This window comes from Peromyscus leucopus, chromosome 5 (genome assembly GCF_004664715.2).
Source record: "Peromyscus leucopus breed LL Stock chromosome 5, UCI_PerLeu_2.1, whole genome shotgun sequence".
NCBI classification, from domain to species: Eukaryota; Metazoa; Chordata; class Mammalia; order Rodentia; family Cricetidae; genus Peromyscus; species Peromyscus leucopus.
In genome coordinates this window covers 7965816-7983255 of record NC_051067.1, presented here as the reverse complement: position 1 = coordinate 7983255, position 17440 = coordinate 7965816, and the positions used below count along the sequence as shown (strand labels likewise).

At 49.9% G+C, this 17440-nt stretch overlaps 1 long non-coding RNA gene across 3 annotated transcripts in view; it reads left to right on the top strand.

The window, feature by feature from the left end:
* LOC119087992 overlaps nucleotides 1-17440 on the top strand; it is a 94803-nt gene that overhangs the window by 50667 nt on the left and 26696 nt on the right. The window lies entirely within an intron of this gene.

Sequence of the window (17440 nt, the reverse complement as noted above, 5' to 3'; positions counted from 1 at the left end):
GGATTCAGTGCTTGGCTTTTAGGTTTCTGCATTTTAATGACTTCCTAAGGAAGACTCCAGTGGCTTAGGAAATAATAGCAAGACAGGTCAAGTGGGATTGCAACCAGTTAAAATGGAAACAACAGAAGAGAGGCAGCCTTTAGAATGAGAGGAAACCTTGTCATCTGGCAGAGGATTGACACCTAAAACATATAAGGAACTTCAAGCATCAAGCTCCCAATGAGTGAATATGCCAGCTAATGAATGGCAAATGGGCTGAACATGTGATTTTCAAAAGATGTACATGTGGGTGGTTCATTCATAAGTGAAAGACTGGTTCGCTGTCTTTAGCTGTGAGGAAAATGTGTATTCGAGGTAGGTTGGTATTCTGTGTCATCCAGAGAGGATATAAGGAAAGCAATAACAAATGTTGGGTGCATGATGGGAAAGAGACACTTTTACACTATTAGTCCAGGCACTATGGAAACCAGTATAAACATTCCTTAAAAAAAAGAAAAAAGAAAAAAGAAATACCATATAACCCAGCTATGCTCTTCCTGGATAGATTCCTAAAGGAAATTCCTAAAGTCATGTACCAGATACAGCAGCAACATTATGCAACAATAGCCAATTGAAGAAATCAGTCCATGTGTTCATCAATGAAAAATGTGAGATATCTACACAATGGGGAACTATTCTTCCATAACAAAGAATAAAATCATATTGTTGATGAAACTAGATAGAATTGAAAGTTACCATGTTAATTAAATGAAATAAACTGGACTCAGAGAGACAGATGTCACATGCTTCTCTCACGTAGCTCTAGGTGGCAGGGAAGGGAGAAACATGGATATAAAAGGCAACTTTTAGGGTAAAGGATTGGGAAAGGGAGAATAAGATAGAGTCATGGGGGTAAATATGAGTTAAGTACATTATATACATGCATGATGGGGTCACAACAAAACTCATTTTGAAAATTAGTATACAAAAGAATGTACATGTCAAGTAAGACAAGTGTTGAAATGTTTCAAGAACCCAAGCTCTTTGTAACCCATCAGTTCTCCCTCCTCTGTCTCCTTAGGTGGGTCAGAGCCGGCAGAAGTTAGTTTGTTCTCTCTGACCTGCCCATCGTGACTGCTCTGTATACAGTTAACAGCTTTGGCCCCTGTACCGTCGTCTTATCTCCAGCACACAGCTAGGAAGCAAATCCTGGAACTAACACTGTTTTATAGTGAATAAGCAGAAGAAAGTGAGACAATTTACTCCAAATTGCCAGCTGGAGATGGATCCCCAGACTCTCTCACCTTCCAACAGCGCCTGTAAATCAGTAAGAAACATTTGGCCTTTCTTTGAGTCTTTCTCAATGACTCAGTCAACAAGCCATTCTGCCCTGGGATGGTGGGATGAGAAGCTTGGAAACCTCTCTCCCCTGACACTCAATAATAAAACTAACAAAACAGTAAAACACAATTGTCCCAAGGCTCTAGAAGGAGCTAAACACACACTTTTCTGGTAAGACTATGAAATGGTACAGCCACTTTAAAAAGTTTATTTCTGAAAAAGTTAAACCTAAATTTCCAGTCTAATCCAACATCCACCCTTAGACACCTACCTGTGTTGATTTTCTCAATTCTTACTATTACGAATTACCACCAAGAGGGTGGCTTTAGGCAATAAAAAAGTAATATCTTACAGTTGTGACCTGGAAGGTCCTATAGGGTCTTCTTGGATCAGTGTGAGTGAGCAGGCTACATTCCTTTCCGAGGCTTCAGGGAAGATCTTTTTCATTTTCTCTGCCAGCTTCTAGAAGCCAACCTGAGTCCTTTGGCTCCTGGCCACCCTTTCCAACTTCAAAGCCAGCCCCAGTAGGTGGAGGTCTCCTTATACCCCATCACACTGCCTTTCTCTTCTACACTCCCCGTTTAAGGATCCTTGTGATTATACTGGGCCTCCTCAGATAATCCAGATAATCTCACTTCCTTACAGGCCGCTGATTAGTAACCTCCAGTATATGGAGATCTTAATTCCTTCTTTCCTTATAGTATGATGTTCACAGGTTCTGGGGATTAAAGCATGGGCATAATATAAAACAATTCAGATCATCTTGCTTTTTTAAGGTCAATCAATGAGCAGCCAACGCATGCCCATTACTTTGCCAACCACATTACCCAAGATAAACAAGAATGTTTACCCTGTGAAGGCTTGTATGAGATTGTTCATAGCATATATATAATAGCCACCAACTGACAATAACCCAAGTGTCCATCAGCTGATTCCTGGATAAATGAAGCATGACATCTATTAAGCACAGTGTGATGTCACAGTAAAAAAGAAGGAGCTACTTACAAGTGTCACAATATGGATGAACTTTGAAAACATGCTGCATGAATTAAGTCAGAGAGAAAGCACAGCAAGCGCACAGTGTCTTTCATGTAGGATTTCCCACACAGGCTGGTCTACAGAGACAGTGAGGGGACCTGTGACTGCCTGGGGTGGAGAAGGTTATGGAAGAACACTTGGAACAATGTGGAGGAGATAGAAGGCATCCAGAGCTAACCTGGGATAAAGGCTACACAACTCAATGCACTCACTTACAATTTTCATGTTTGTTAATACCATAGTAAGCAATTTATAATTCACTTGAGCTTTAAAACATTGGTTTTCAACCTGTGGGTCATGACCCCTTTGGGCAATCAAATGACTCTTTTACAGGGGTTGCCTAAGACTATCTGAAAACACAGATATTTACATTATGATTCATAACAGTAGCAAAACTACAGTTTTGAAGTAGTGATGAAAATAACTTTATGGTTGGAGTCACCACAACATGAGGAACTGTACTAAAGGGTCTCAGCGTTAGGAAGGTTGAGAACCACTGCTTTAAGAAACTGCATTTAAAGCAATCCAACCACACAATAAGGCCAGGCAGTAGGTGGCTGTGTGGGGCAGCAGCCGGGTGCATTTAAGAATCTAGTTAGGGGCTGGAGAGATGGCTCAGAGGTTAAGAACACTGACTGCTCTTCCAGAGTTCCTGAGTTCAATTCCCAGTACCCACATGGTGGCTAACAACCATCTTTAATGAGATCTGGCACTCTCCTCTGTGTACATAATAAATAAATAAATAAATAAATAAATAAATAAATAAATAAATAATACATAATAAATAAATAAAATCTTTTAAAAAAAAAGAATCTAGTTAGGAGCAGGGATATGACATTGTGAGTAGCGTGCTTGCTATGCAAGCGTGGGGACCTGAAGTTGAATCATTAGCACCCATGTGAAAATCTGGGCACAGTGCTTTTGAGTAATCATAGGGCGGGGACAGAGAGCAGGGGCAGCCTGGAGCTCACTGGTCAGGTAGCCTTGCTGAATCAGAGAGCTCTAGTTTAGAAAGACTCTACCTGGAGACCTGGTATTCACCTTTGATCCCAGCACTCAGGAGGCAGAGGCAGCTTGATCTCTATGACAACCTGGTCTGTGTAGTAGTAAGACTCTGTCTCAAAATACCAATACATAAATAAAGAGACAGACACCTGCCACGGCCCTCTGGCCTCCTCCTTCACACACACACACACACACACACACACACACACACACACACACACACACACACGAGAGAGAGAGAGAGAGAGAGAGAGAGAGAGAGAGAGAGAGAGAGAGAGAGAGAGAGAGAGAGAGCGAGCATTTTCCAGAAAAGCAACAGGGATCTTTGGAGAAGCACTGGTTGCAAGGCTGGGCAGGAAAAGTTGAACCCTCATTATGAACAGTTCCAGGCATTTCATTATGGAAGGCGTGAAGGAAGGGCTTAAAGATGGATGAGGTCTTGTAAAAAGGGGAGTTGAGTGACTTGAAGAGTTTCTCCCTGGTCCAACCTGGGATGTCTGAGCATCAAAACATGTTGTCATGGTGATGGGTTAAGGGCCATTAACTAGCAGTCAGTCCCTCATGCTGTGCTGTATAAACCGGAGGTAGGGGAGAGGGTTCCTTATTACAGAATGCTGACTGGTCACATGCAAGGAGTGATGGATGAGAAAAGTCTGTTCAAAACCGATATGGTAATTAGTTGAGTACAGTTAATTAAACCTGTTGGACTTTGAAAGTTTAAAAATATATTTGCTTGTTATGACATGATGGCCTCTGCTTTCTGCAATAATCTAGAACCTACTCATTCATGTGGCAGTCGGTCCCTGCCCTGAATGGTCCAAAACTGCATTTTTGCTTTTTGAAAGGTTTCTTTCTACGGACTCAAGCGACTCTGCCTCACTGGCTCTGCTGCTGGCTGAGACTGGGCACTTGACAGTGTCAGCCATGTTATCCTGGTCCTGCCTCGTCTCACTCACTGCCTCTGTCTGCAGTGGCTCAGATGTCCGGGCAATGGTTTGTCAGACATCAGTCCTGGCTCTGAGGGGCTTCTGTGAGGAGTAAAACTGTGCTTTCCAGGTGTGAAACCTCTTGGCTCTTTAAAGACCTGGGTCTATCTTGTCCTCTGAAATGTCCTGAACAAGGAAGGTAACCTGAGAGTTGGATCCCACGTTACCAGCCACGATCTCACTCGGCCAGAGGGTGTCTGGTATCTTCCTAGACCAGTTTCTCTGACACTGCAGTCTACAGGTTCCAGGAGGATTGGCATCCTTAGGTCACACACGAGCTCAGGTGCTTTTGAGTGGTCATGAATGGAAATGCTAGACTATCTACAAGGCAGATTGTCCATAAGCAACCACTTAAGAGGGGACTCAAGGGGTGTCATCCAGGGAGACACCAGATGATTCTCTGAATAGAAATTAGCAAACCATGCTTGTTGATGAGCTGAGCAATCACCTCAGCCTTGCTTCCAGGCCCAGCCCTCAGCTCTGAGACCCACACTGTTTCCGCACTGGTCAGTCACACATGGCCAGAGTTTCTCCATTTGTGCATGGGTCCAGCTCTCATGAGACCCTAGCCTGTCCAGCCTTCTCAGGACCTGGGAGCAAGGTGTGATGAGGGACAAAATCCTGGAACAACTATCAGCGGGGAACACTTTCCCTGTGATGTCCCTGGGCTTAGGATAGATGACCCTGGTCTGGGAAGTTGCTCTATGAAGTTTGGCTCACCACCCACAAATAGATACTTGCCATCCTAAAGCTGAGAGTTAAGTTCCTTGTCTCATTTTTTGTGTGGTATTTGTGTTGGTCATTATCTTCAGAGAAGCCTTGGACAGCCATGGAAAAAGGGGGGATTTTTTTTTTTTTTTTTTGTATCTACTTTCAAAGGCCATTCCAATAGTGAGAAGGGTTAGGGAGCTTGGGCAGAATCAGGTGTGCCCTTTCTTGGTGGATCTGGTTTGGGGCTTAGGCTGAGTGTTCTCTTGGGAATGATAGCAAGGGCCTGTGCTTCCAGGAGAGGCCCAGAAGCAAGCCTGCATCACCGAGTGGCAGTTTTTGTTTTTCCCCCAAAGCACAGCTGTTGTAAGCCTAGGAGGCTCAGCTTGCATGTCCTGTGCTGGAGGCTCCCTTGCCTTCCTTGTCCTCAGTCAAATGGGCTTGAAGAGCAACCTGCTCGCTGTGAATCCATCTGTACCAGGCCCTGTGATAGGAAGCCAGGCTAAGGGGTAAGTGATCTGGTCTTTTTTGCGAAGAGAATTAGCTGATATATTCAGAAATTGTCCCTTCCTCTTTGAGCCCTGGACTCTCATGTCGTTGAGAGGGCAGATTGGCGCCCCCAAGGTTTCCTCTGATAGGATTATACTCACCAAGCCACCTGCCTTGCAGCTGTCTTCAAGAAACAATGTATTGGTCTCCATGTATAGCCCTAGAGAGGGAGCTCATTCCAGGCCCAGCTCAGAGCTCATCTTCCCTGGCACCTTTAAATACACACACACACACACACACACACACACACACACACACACACACACACACACACACAGAGTATCTTATTAGTTCTTTGAGTATTTTCATAAATGTGTGCAATGTATTTTCATCACATTCACCCCTGCCTTCTTTCTAACTCTTCCCAGATCTACCCTCATCCTTCCCACTCTTCAAATTTCATATCCTTATTTTCTTATAACCCACTGAGTCCAATTTCAGGGCTATTATCAAGGAGGGGGAGAAAAGACTGAGAAGTGGAGGGATTGAGAAGCCGCCCGCCTCCCTGGCATTGGCAGGAGTCTGGTGACTGCTTAGGAGCATCACTCTGTCCTCTGCATCTCTGTTTCCCTCCTTTCCCCAGACAGTCTCTGTGACTCCGTTTCTGTCTGACTTGTACACTGTTTGGGACTGGACACAGCCTTTAACTTTGTTTTCTTGTCTTTGTGTGTGCACATATGCGCATGCATACATGTGTGTGGGGGCCAAAGGTCAACACGAGATGTCTTACTCTATTGCTTTCCACCTGTTTGCTGATTGGCTGGACTGCCTGGCCAGTGGACTCCTGTGACTCACCTGTCTCCACCCACCCTGGGACCTGGGTTTGCAGAGGTGTGCCACTGTACATGGCATTTTATGTGGAGGGTGATGATTATGCGTATAGGGTAAGAACTTAACTGACAGGGCTGTCTGTCTCTGCAGCCCCTATCCCAGCTTGTTTATACGGCTGACATTGATGGGCTTTTGCTTCGTTCAGAAACAAGATGAAACTATTTCACAGACTCCCTTAGGATATATGAATTTCACAAAGATGACTAGCAGATAATTCTTGGAATTTGAAAAGGGCTATCAACTTCCCAGAGATTTCCAGGTTGGGATACAGCAGAGAGGTGCTAGCTTGCAAGAGGGATGCTAGGTGGCCCTGTCTGGGATGCCTACCATCCCTAGCCTTCCCTAGTCAGACAGCTTTGGGTGCCTGGCCTCTAGGGAGCGGGTACAGCTAACTACCCAGGTAAGAGGGTGTTTATCTTCTGGAGCAGATGAAAAAGCAGTCATGCATTAGACTGACTCCCTTGAGGCCTAAGAACATCACAGCGATCCTGCCTCCTCAGGAGAACTGCACTAAATGGTGATGCAAGCTAAGATCGCCCCGCACTTTCTCATTTGCTTAGGAGCCCGGCTCTTTCTCAAGCCCGGGAACCTTTCCACTGGTGTAAGCAATGCCTGCGGCGGCGGCTAACTGAGGAGGAGAAGGCTTTATTTTGGATGCCAGCTCTGGAGGTTTCAGTCTGTGTTTGCTAATCTCATTGCCTGTGTGCCTACGCGGAGGCTGCACCTCTCAGTGGGGCAGAACCCTTACTCACAAGGGACACTGGGAAGCAAAAGAGAGGAAGAGACCAAGATACTATAGCTTGCTCCCCAGTGACCCGAAGACTTCCCACTGCCCCCCCCCACCCCCCTCCGATCACATTACCATCCACTACCAACCGCTTCATGCTGGGGGGAGCCCTTGGTGTGTGGGCTTTTGGAGAACAAGATCTAAACCATGGCGCTTCCTTAGAGGGGTGTTGGTGCTCTGAGCTATCGAGGACTCATTTCATTCCAGGCACATCTATCAGGTGATTTAATCTCGACAGCTATTACACAGTGTCTGGGTGTGTCTCTGTGTGTAGGTAAGTTACAGACTCAGAGAAACTAAGAAATTTACCCCACATCACAGTTAGTAGAGCACAGAGCTGGAAGCCAAGCATGGCCACCACTGACGTGATGACATCATTCTTGTGACTTGCACATGGGAGCTGCCCAGGACGGATGGGTGGGTGACTCTGCACTAACAGCTACAACCAGCCCCTGAGGTGTCACCTGGCCTCAGGCATCAGGTTCTGATTCCCTCGACTCCGGTGGGCTGCCAGGAAGGCAGGTTGCGTCCTCCAGGACTCCCCCCAAGGTGAGCAGGTGCCCCAAGCAGTCTCCCTGCCCCTCCCAGGCAGGTAGGCAAGCATCTTCAGAGGCGGACCCCCAACCTGAAGGGCGAGCACAGGGCTGCTTCGATGTAAGGGGTAAGTTCAAAGCGAAAAGGAAGCTGCTCTCTTTAAATGGAAGGGCAGCGTGCGTGTCGGGGCCAAAGGAGGATGGTGGAGAATTCCTAGTAAAACTTTACAGCTTCCTGCTCTCCCCTCCTCTCCATCTTTAAGTCATGAAAGCCATGCATCTGGGGGGCCGTCTTGCTCAGTGGGGGCAGGAATCACCCAACCCCCCACTTTTACCCAGCCAGGGGAGGGCCTCCAACTTCATCAGTGCCCACCCTCTGCTTTCCAAAGCGTAGGCCATCTTCCAGCCTGGGGTGACAAAGAGCTGCCTTGAGGTGCCCACAGGAACTGATGGCACCTACTGCCCTTGGCTGGCTGGGCTGTGAGTGGGCAGAGGAAGCTCAGCTGTTATCCTTTTTATGTGTATTGACTTAGTAGAGTGCAAACATGTTAAAAGTTCACTTTCTCCTTTATAGGAGTCTATAAAAAGGCTCTTAAACCGGAGTCCTAGGGCTTCCGCAAGACAAACGTAGGATGAGGCCTCGGGGAGGTGCTGTGCCTTCCTCTGCCCTTTGCAGAGCTGTGGGCTGTTCCAGTGTGCTGCTTCAGGCCTGAGCCTGGGTGCAGGCCTGGGCCTTTCCATCACAATGGGTCCACGCCAGTGGCCAGAGGAGCCCAGCTGGGAGACTGCCCCGAGGCTGGGAGACTGCCCCGAGGCTGGCAGGCTGTTCCCGGTGAGTCCTTGGTGACTCCCTGGGTGTGCGTGGGAGCTCTGTGGTCCAGGACTATTTCCTGGACCCATTACAGGGCCATTGGTTTGAGTCACTAGACAAGCTGGTGTCTGTGGGAGAGGAAATGTCTTCTAACAGAGTGACAGTCCTCAGCAATCGTCCTGCCGGGTGACTTGGATCCCCGGAGCGGCCTACAGTAAGAAGGGACACTGAGAGGCCTGGAATGGAGAAGAGGGCTCCTTATTTGGTTTTGGGAGCCATAGGGCACCAGGTGCCTTGTTCTCTGACAGCTGAGGGAGCAGGTGAGAAGCCCCAAGGTAGTAAAGAGGGTTGGCAACTGCCAGAGCTCTTCCAGCCTTTGTTTCCCCACCTGTCATCTTGGGAGTGGTCACTTCTCTGAGTGCTGGACTGGAGTTTGTTACAAGGAGACAATCAAGTCGGAGGAAGGGAGTTGGAGTGGAGGAGGTTTCCGTGGCCCAGAGGAAGTGGCCGCTGACAGTCTCCTCAGGACTACCAGGCATACATGGCCCTGAAGCCAGTGAATAGCACTCACTCTGGTTCGTAAACAGCTAAAGATGGCTAACAAATTGAGGCACTGGGTCCTTAGAGAGTCTGGCCAGGCCCCTGCCCTGCCTGCTTCCCTTCTGTGTGCCCTGGCTGTGGCTTGAAGCAGGAACACGAGGCGCCCGTAACCTCAGATCATGCACCGGGCATCACCTGACACTTCATGCCCCTCCCAGCTCCACGAACCTGACGAGGGCTGTAGCAGAGAGCTGAGTCCACCATCTCTGCATGGGGACTGACCCAGGTGGACTGCAGAGGAGCAGGTCGTCTGGGGACCTGGGTGACCTGGGTGAGCATTGACTCAGGGTGCCCCCTCAGAGATCCAAGGCACGGATGGCATCTACACGAAGAACTGGAGGGGACCTTGGCTCCCAGAGGAGTGGGATAACTCAGAGAAGGAAACACATTCACACTGCAAATCCATTCAGAACGCCTGCCAGCTTTGCAGCCAGGCCTGGCTTGGCCACTCCACCTGGGCCCTGTGGCCCCCTGGGTCTGGACAGGAGAGGTGTGTCACTAACAGGGAAGCCCTTTTCAGGAGCTCGATGTGAGGGTGGGTGTCGGGCATTTCTGTGTTCCTGGAGCAAAGCAACGTTTGTTGTGTGAGCACCGCTGTTTCCTCTGTTCTGGTTCCCACTAGTGTCACGTTTAGTGGCTCAGCATCATTTGCTCATGGAGATGCCCTGACTGGGACATTTGCTCCCTTTTCTAAATCAAATGACATAGAAAACGCAGGACGTTATTCCAGTAGGTGCTGTGGACTTGGTGCTCTAGAATGAAGCTGTTCAGTATAACTGTCATACCAGAGAGGCTCTGTCCTCAGTGCCATCAAGCCGTGGCACCCACCGACTCTGCGTGGCCATCACATGCTTGAAATGTGACTAGCGTGGGGGAGGAAATGAATTAGTGGCTTCATTTAATCTTAATTAGTTTAAATTTAACCACATGTGATTAGCCTCTGCCCTATCAGCCAAAATTATTTTAGAATGTTCGTTTTCAAGCTGGATATGCTTGGCTGCTCTGAGCCGTGACAGTGCCGCATGGAGAGTGACTCCGAAGCATTCAGTCCCTTCAGCATCATACAATAAAGGTGGCTCCTAATTAGCCCAGGGTGGGAATAACCACATGGATGAGGTAGCTGCTCCCCCAAACCTGGTCATGGCTAGTCTGGGTGTGAGCCCTGACCAGCACACAGCTTCTACCCCATGTGGTGATTAAGGCATGAAAGCAGTTCTTACTTCTAGGCCATTTGTGACCAGCCCTGGACCACCAACCCTACACAAGAGGGGAGGTGACTTTTCACAAAACCTCACAGTGGTTGCTTAGGTCTTCACTCTCCTAGGAGTTCCTCGGAACACAAACGGAAAGATCAGCCAGGCCTCCCCTGCAGCAAAGGCAGGACACGGGGACTGGAGGCCCCAGGCCACAGGACACCATCCCTCTTACTTGGGGCTCCTCTGTGTCCATCCACCTTCCCAGGCTTCCCGGTGAGGAGACACGCGTCCTTGTCCAGTCATCTGTTTATTGCAGGGTCCCCTGGTGAGGAGAGGCCAAGGTGGGAAAGAGCTTCCTGTTTGTAGCCATGGCGATGGTGGCTTCGAGGAGCTGCTGACCCGCTGAGTGGGCCAGGCCCCCGAGAGTCAGGGCAGCTTTGGAAGCTTTCCATCTCTGAGCCCTGATCTCTGCCACTGTGTCGTCTCTGACTCTCAGTGACATCCTGTGACATTTGCTGAGAGCACAGGCCACACCCCTGGGCGCATCTCAGTGAAATGGCTTCCCGAAGCGCTACCCTGAGTCGGGCAGGGTGCAGAGTGGGGTGGTCCTGCTCTGTGGGGCGGGAGCTGAAAGGGCCTTAATAGGCACATTGTCCCCGTGTTTCCAGAGTGCCGCCCGGCCACTTCCTCACACGCTGCGTGCTGGATGAGCTCATGTCTGAGCCTGTGAGCAGCACAGAGAGCTGGGCCTGGCTGCCGGGAGGCCCTATGGCCTGAGAAGCCCTCGCAGGCTGAGGCTGGCGGAGTCCTGAAGCGGAACGTTGTAATGAGCGACGCCGGCTGGATTTATGGGGCTGCGCACATGGGTCTGGCCTTCCTGCGAGGGCCTCCACATGGGAACAAAAACAAGTGCTGGCCCAAGTGTGGCGCGACTGGGTCTTAACAAGAGTCTACTAATTACGGGAAGGCCCCAGCCAGATCCCCAACCTGAGGAGGAGCAGAGCGCAGGGGCAGTTCCTGTCTCTCTCTACCCAGGAGACCCAGAGCGTGCAGACCATGGTGCTTATTCACTTGCTCTGCAGCCTCAGACATGGTACTGAGCTCACCTTCTCCTCACTTGTCCTCATCTGTAAAATGGGATCCCAGCTTCTCAAGACCAATGGAACGTATTGTCTCAGAACAAACAAGAGTGAATTTCAGAATTTGTCATTTCTGCCTTGAATCCTGGTTAGGCCAGGTCCCTGCTCTATGGCCTGCACAAATTATTTTACCTCTCTGATCCAAATGCGTTACCTAGAAGACAGAAATATAAGGAATGACATGCAGACTGGTTAGGAGGCTGTGGTGTTATCTGTGGGCTCCTCTGTCTACACACAGTGTTCACACCGTCTATAGTCATGTCCCTGGGCTGCTGATGTTTCCAACCTAGGAACAGAGGTGGCAACCGAGTCCTGTGGTGGGCTCTCAAAGGCCCTGCTGCCATGGTGACAGTGCTCAGTGGTGCGATGGTCAGGGAAGCAGAGGTGGGACACACTTCCTGCCAAGAGCACGTGGAGACCTACCTGGCCAGTCGTGCTATACTGAGGTCCACAGGCCCCTCTTTTGGATGAGAAAACAAAAACGGAATCAGAACACAACAAAAGTAAACAAAAAAATATAAGGAGCCAGGTACTGTGAAGCAAGCTGCAGGACTGGCCCCTCCTGTCACACCATGACCTCTGAAGAGCCTCCTGACACAAACGTGTATACAATCACCAGGATAGGCTGCAAGTTGCCCAGCAAGGACAGCTCTCTGAGGCCGGGGCCCTGTCTTGTAAAATAGATCTGCCCAGCTCATTGGCACATGAGCAAAGGCTCTCTGCTGCCACGGTGCCAAGTCCCTTCTGCAAGCATTCCCTGTCATCTTCCCTGTTAGGGTTGTGCTCAAATCCTTTCCAAATCTGGGGCCAGATCAAGCAGAGGCACCAGAGGCTGGGAGATCCAGGCTGTAGCATGCAGTATGGCCAGAAGGGCTAGCCTCCACCACCAGACCGCGCTAAAGCTCGAGTGTCAGAACTGGGCTGGAGTGTCAGGAATGTCCTTAGGTATAAGCCTGAGGGAGTCCACATTCACCCAAGCTACCCTGGCATTCTCTGAGGCAGGCTCGATGCCCACTGCTTGGCTTTTGCAGACTGGCAGTGATTCATATAGCCCCACCATGCTCAGGCCCTTTGGACAAGGCACGGAGGACGTGTCATGTGCGGGGGCCCTGTCTTTGTGGAGGGCAGAGTCTCCTTGCTTACTCAGTATTGTGTCCCCAAAGCCTAGTACCAGGCGTGGCCCACAGAGGTCGGGGACCGTGTGTGTGGACATAGTTGAGAGTCCAGTGGAGGATGCAGCTGCACAGGAAAGGGACAGCTGTCTGGCAAACAGGCTGCGGCAGCCAGTGGATGTGTAGGGTGGACCGAGAAAAGGCATCCTTCCAGAAGGGAAGCATTCCTGGAGGATGCAGGCAGTGTCCAAGGAGTGGAGACATGCAGGCTTGAGCAGGACTATAAATAAGCAAAGGTCACGGTATTCCTTGAAGAACTGGTGCATGCAAAAGGCTGGATGAGCAAGACATGCGGCCCCTCTGGAGTCAGGTCAGGCACAGAGTGGTACGTGGGGGGAGATCTGGAGAGAGATGAGGAGAGATGCAGCCCTTTTCCTTGGTAGGCCTCAGGTGAAGGCAGCTCCCTACTTCTGTGGTCTCAGTTTATGTAATTATAAAACAGACACTGAGCCTGTCTTGGGACCCTGTGAGGATGTCAGTGGCAGCGTGTGTACATGTGTGCTGTGTGCTGGGAGGGGCCCAGTGAACATGATGGTTTGTGCACTGGAGACACGTGAGGAGGCAGAAGAGAGCTCCAGAGCTGGCCTTTGGGAAGTGATGTCCCTTGGATGTGATGCCAACAGAATCATTAGCACCCTTTCATCCATTTGGACTGGCCCATCATTAACTCCTAGAGCACTCTTAGGGACAGTGGGCAAACAGTACAAACACTTGAACTGAGTGGAAGTCCTTAAGTTCACACGGTACTTGTCCCTGTGGTGTTTCCTTTAGTGTATGCAACCAGAGGACCTCAAGGTGAGACCTTATAGCCAAGACCTCTGTGGGACCTAATGAGGAGCTGCTCGGTTTCAATTATGCGAAGGGCCTTGCCTTGGACCGTTTGACTGACAGCTCATTACCCTGCGGCCGTTTTTGGGTAGTGGAATTTAATCTCCCAGCTGAGAAGCAAATCAATTTGCCCATCTGCCACAGCTGAGCCTACTTTAACTCAACTCTAATTTATTCTCCTAAGCTTAGGAAGCCTTGTTGTCTCAAAGTGCAGCAATATTAAGTTTCCCAGGCATCTTGGGCAGGGGTGCACAGGCAAATGTTCCAGAGGGTCTCATCTGGGGTCTGGCGGGGCAAGCCATGATGGCCAGCTGGGAGTGTACCACCAGCGAGGGGCTGAAGGAAATGGATCTCTTGCCCCTTAAGCCTTTATGGTGTGTTGGGAGTGTGTGTGTGGGACAACACATCATCTGATGGTGCTGAGATAAAAGTCACCTGCCCAAGGGCTCAGGGGAAGAGAGGACTCCTGTCAGCAAGGCACGCTGGCTTTCTGCTTTCTGCGCGTTCTAAGCCGTGGTGTTCTGTAATCAGTACAGATTTGGAGAGCGTCGTTCTGGTACCGAATGCTTTCCCCCCTCATAGCACAGACGTAAACCTGAAGACAAGTAATGACCTTTAACCTCTGACATTGGGGCAGCCTCCCTTTGCTCAGGAAGGCAATCAGAGGACCTCTTGGCCAGGACACATGGGACCTACTGTATATACACTAGAATATAGCCAGGTTGACATCATACGCATGGGAGTCATCATAACATATGGCTGCTGTGGGCTGGGGACCCAGAGAGTCTCAGGAGACTTGTTTGAAGTTCTTCAAGGGATTCTGATGGCAAATCTGCAGACAGTTGTGGCCATTCACAGAGCAAAACAGGTCCAGGAGGGCACCTCAGAAATCGCTGCTCTAAATTGCTCTAAAGATGGTTGTGTGCATGTCCCTCAATTCTGTCCTTGACCAACCAGAAGGCTCCGGAACCTCCTATGTATGTATGTACACAAGTATGTGTAGGCGTCACACACATGAGCATAGGATGGGGATGCTGAGTGGCAGCAGAGGAGCCATGTCTTCTGTGGAGGGAAGCAGTGTTTCTGAAACAGTTCCTGAGTCCGACAGTACACCCCTGCTGGGTTGCTTTCCAGGGGTCAGGGAGAGGCCAGTCTATTTACATGCCTTTGCCAGGAGTGCAAGGGGTGTCGGGGCCTGGGATTAATGAGCAGTGTATTGCCTCACCTGTTGGGAGGGTCATGTGATATGATTTTGATATGAGGGGCCCCCAGAAGCAAACATGACAGGTCAAGTTATACATAGAAGAAAAGCCCAAGGAAAGGTGGTCCCACCCCTTGCCATTGAACATGTCCCTTTCTTCTCATTGAGGGGGGGTGTCAGGCCCCCTCCTGCCCCAGCACCCTCAGGCAGATCGTACCCTCCCTGCAAGGTGGCCCCAAGGCCAGCTTCTAAGATAAGGTTGGCCAGCGGTGCCTCAGGGAAAATTAAACATCATGGTTGCTAATGAGGATATGGGGCAGGCTTTGCCTCCAGGACCCCGGGGTGGCCGCCAAACAGCCTGGATGGCAAACAAGGAATGGAGAAGCTTGCTGGGCCCCACCTTCTGAGGAAGGCCGAGCAGACAGCCTAGGAGCCCTGGGACCAGGAGGTGTAGGCTCTGGGTGAAGCTGGGAGATTGGTATCCATGGTGCCCCCCACCCCCTTAGTATATAAGCTGATTTGTCTGTCAGGGCTGGCTGCAGCTGTGACCCAGCAGTCACCTGACCCTGAATGGAAAGGAATTTGTCAAATGCTGAGACTAGGGTGCAGAGGTTGGGGAGGCGTGGCTACCATGTTGGGAGTAGGCACAGGTCTGGGTCTTCAGCAGAGGGGCCCAGGGTGCCTCCTGCCTGGAGCTGAGAAAGCTACCCATGTCCCACTTTGCTCTCTTGGACAAGAGATTCCAACCTTTCCTACCAAGTCTAGGACTAGGTTACATGTTCCAAGAAACTCTCTTGAGCCTCCCATATCAGAAAGCAAGGCTCACTTCTTCATATGCATTGCTGGACAGAGGCACTGCCTGACTTGCCTGTGTGACAGGCCACCCAGCAGAGGCCTCCATCATAGAAAGTATTCAGTAAATCCATGTCAAGCACTAGCTTGCTTAAATATACATTTTTAAAAGTTTTCTATATATATGGGTGCTTTGCATGCATGTGTCTGGGAACCATGTGTGCCTGGTACCAGAGGCCAGTAGGGTGTTGGTACCTCTGGAACTAGAGTTATGGACAGTGGTGAGCTGCCATGTGGATGCTGGGGACGAAACCTAGGTCCTTTCCAGTGGCCACTAGAAGAGCATCCAGTGTTCTCGACCACTGGGCATCTCTCCAGCTCCTTCAGTACACATTTGACTCATCTTCCATGTAGCAGGCTGTTTACGGCCCCAAGGCCGACCACCCAGGTCCTTCCAGTGAACAGACAAGAAGCCATGCCTAAGTGCAGAGCAAAATAATGGGCTGATACCAATGGAGAGTCCACCTGGAGAAGCTCTGGTACAGTCAGGCAGAGCTGGGTTCAAATCCAAGTTCCCTTCATAGCCATGTGGTCTTGTGGGAATATGCTTCACCTCTATTTCCCTGTGCCTGTAGAGACCCTTATTGTCCTCACAGGCATGCCATGAGAAGCAGGATGTGTGTGGAGGGATGTCCACTGCTGTTATGGTTAGTTCAGTCCCAGTTGGAGCAGTGGGATCTATTAGACCCCAAGGGTCATTTGAGGGCTCCTAGAAGAGGCTGCTGAGAAAACCATGGATTTTTCAGGGTGGCCTCCTACCACCAAGGGCAAGTGAGGGGGCGAATTTATTTTCTGGGGCCACGTTCGAATACAAGAGTATATGGCCCTGAAGTCTGGATGGAGATGGGGATTCTGTTCTGTGGCATTCACTGTCACTTACCTGTAGCTCGTGGCAGGATGGCCCGGGCTGCAGGTCACATCTAGTGCCCGCACACGTCCCCTCCCCCACAGTAATTTATATGCACATTGTACTAACTCAAGCTTGGTCTTCTGAGTGGAGGCAGATGTGTGTTTTCAGAGGTTCCTTGTAGATACATTTCTTGTATTTTGGTTGTGAGCCTAGCCTTTAACAGCGGAGCCATCTAGCCAGCCCACTAGATGCAGTTCTTAAAAGGAGCGAGTCTCCCCCACCCCCACCTTCAAACAAGAGGCTGGTGGCAGAGAGCACATTTTGACCCATTTTTAGAAACCAACTAGCTGGTTTACAGCTGGTAGGACTCTCGGATGGCCAGCTAGACCTTCCCCGTTTCCCTGAAGTTTCTTTAGTGTACACAATCCCAGGAATCATTGTACATTGGATATTCAAATTTTAGAACCACTTAGGTGATTTTGTTAATTCAGGCAAACCTTGCTAAATGCAATGGATTCTTTTGTGCCGTTACCATAAAGAACAGAAACTGCCTGCCCTTTTCTCTGGTCCCTTCCCAATCCTTTGGGCGACATCTAGTGGAGGGTCTTCAAAAACTCCGCATGGCTTCGTTGGTATTGCTCCCAAGGTTAAGAAACCTAAGTCTCAAAGAAGGCATTTAAACCTTGGCTCCTTCTGGACATTTCAGTAAGTGCCTAAGAGGTTTCATTCTCTGAGTTAGAGCTGGCACCAAGGCCAGGTGGACTGTCAGAGTGATCGGTGTCAGGGCCCATTGTCACTGAACAGCAGCCTCCCAGGCCAATCACTGCCCCTCAGCCCGTGTTCCCAGCTGGGAAGTGGCCAGCAGCAGGCCCCGCCTTCTGATGTGACAGCAAGCAGCATGTGCAATGTTGCCCATGAAGGACTCAGGACAGTGCCCGGCACACAGCAGATGCCAAAACTACCGGCAAACAGCGTCTCTACTTGTGCCCCTGCAGCGGCTACACGTAGGATTGACGCTCTTGAGGATGGAGCGG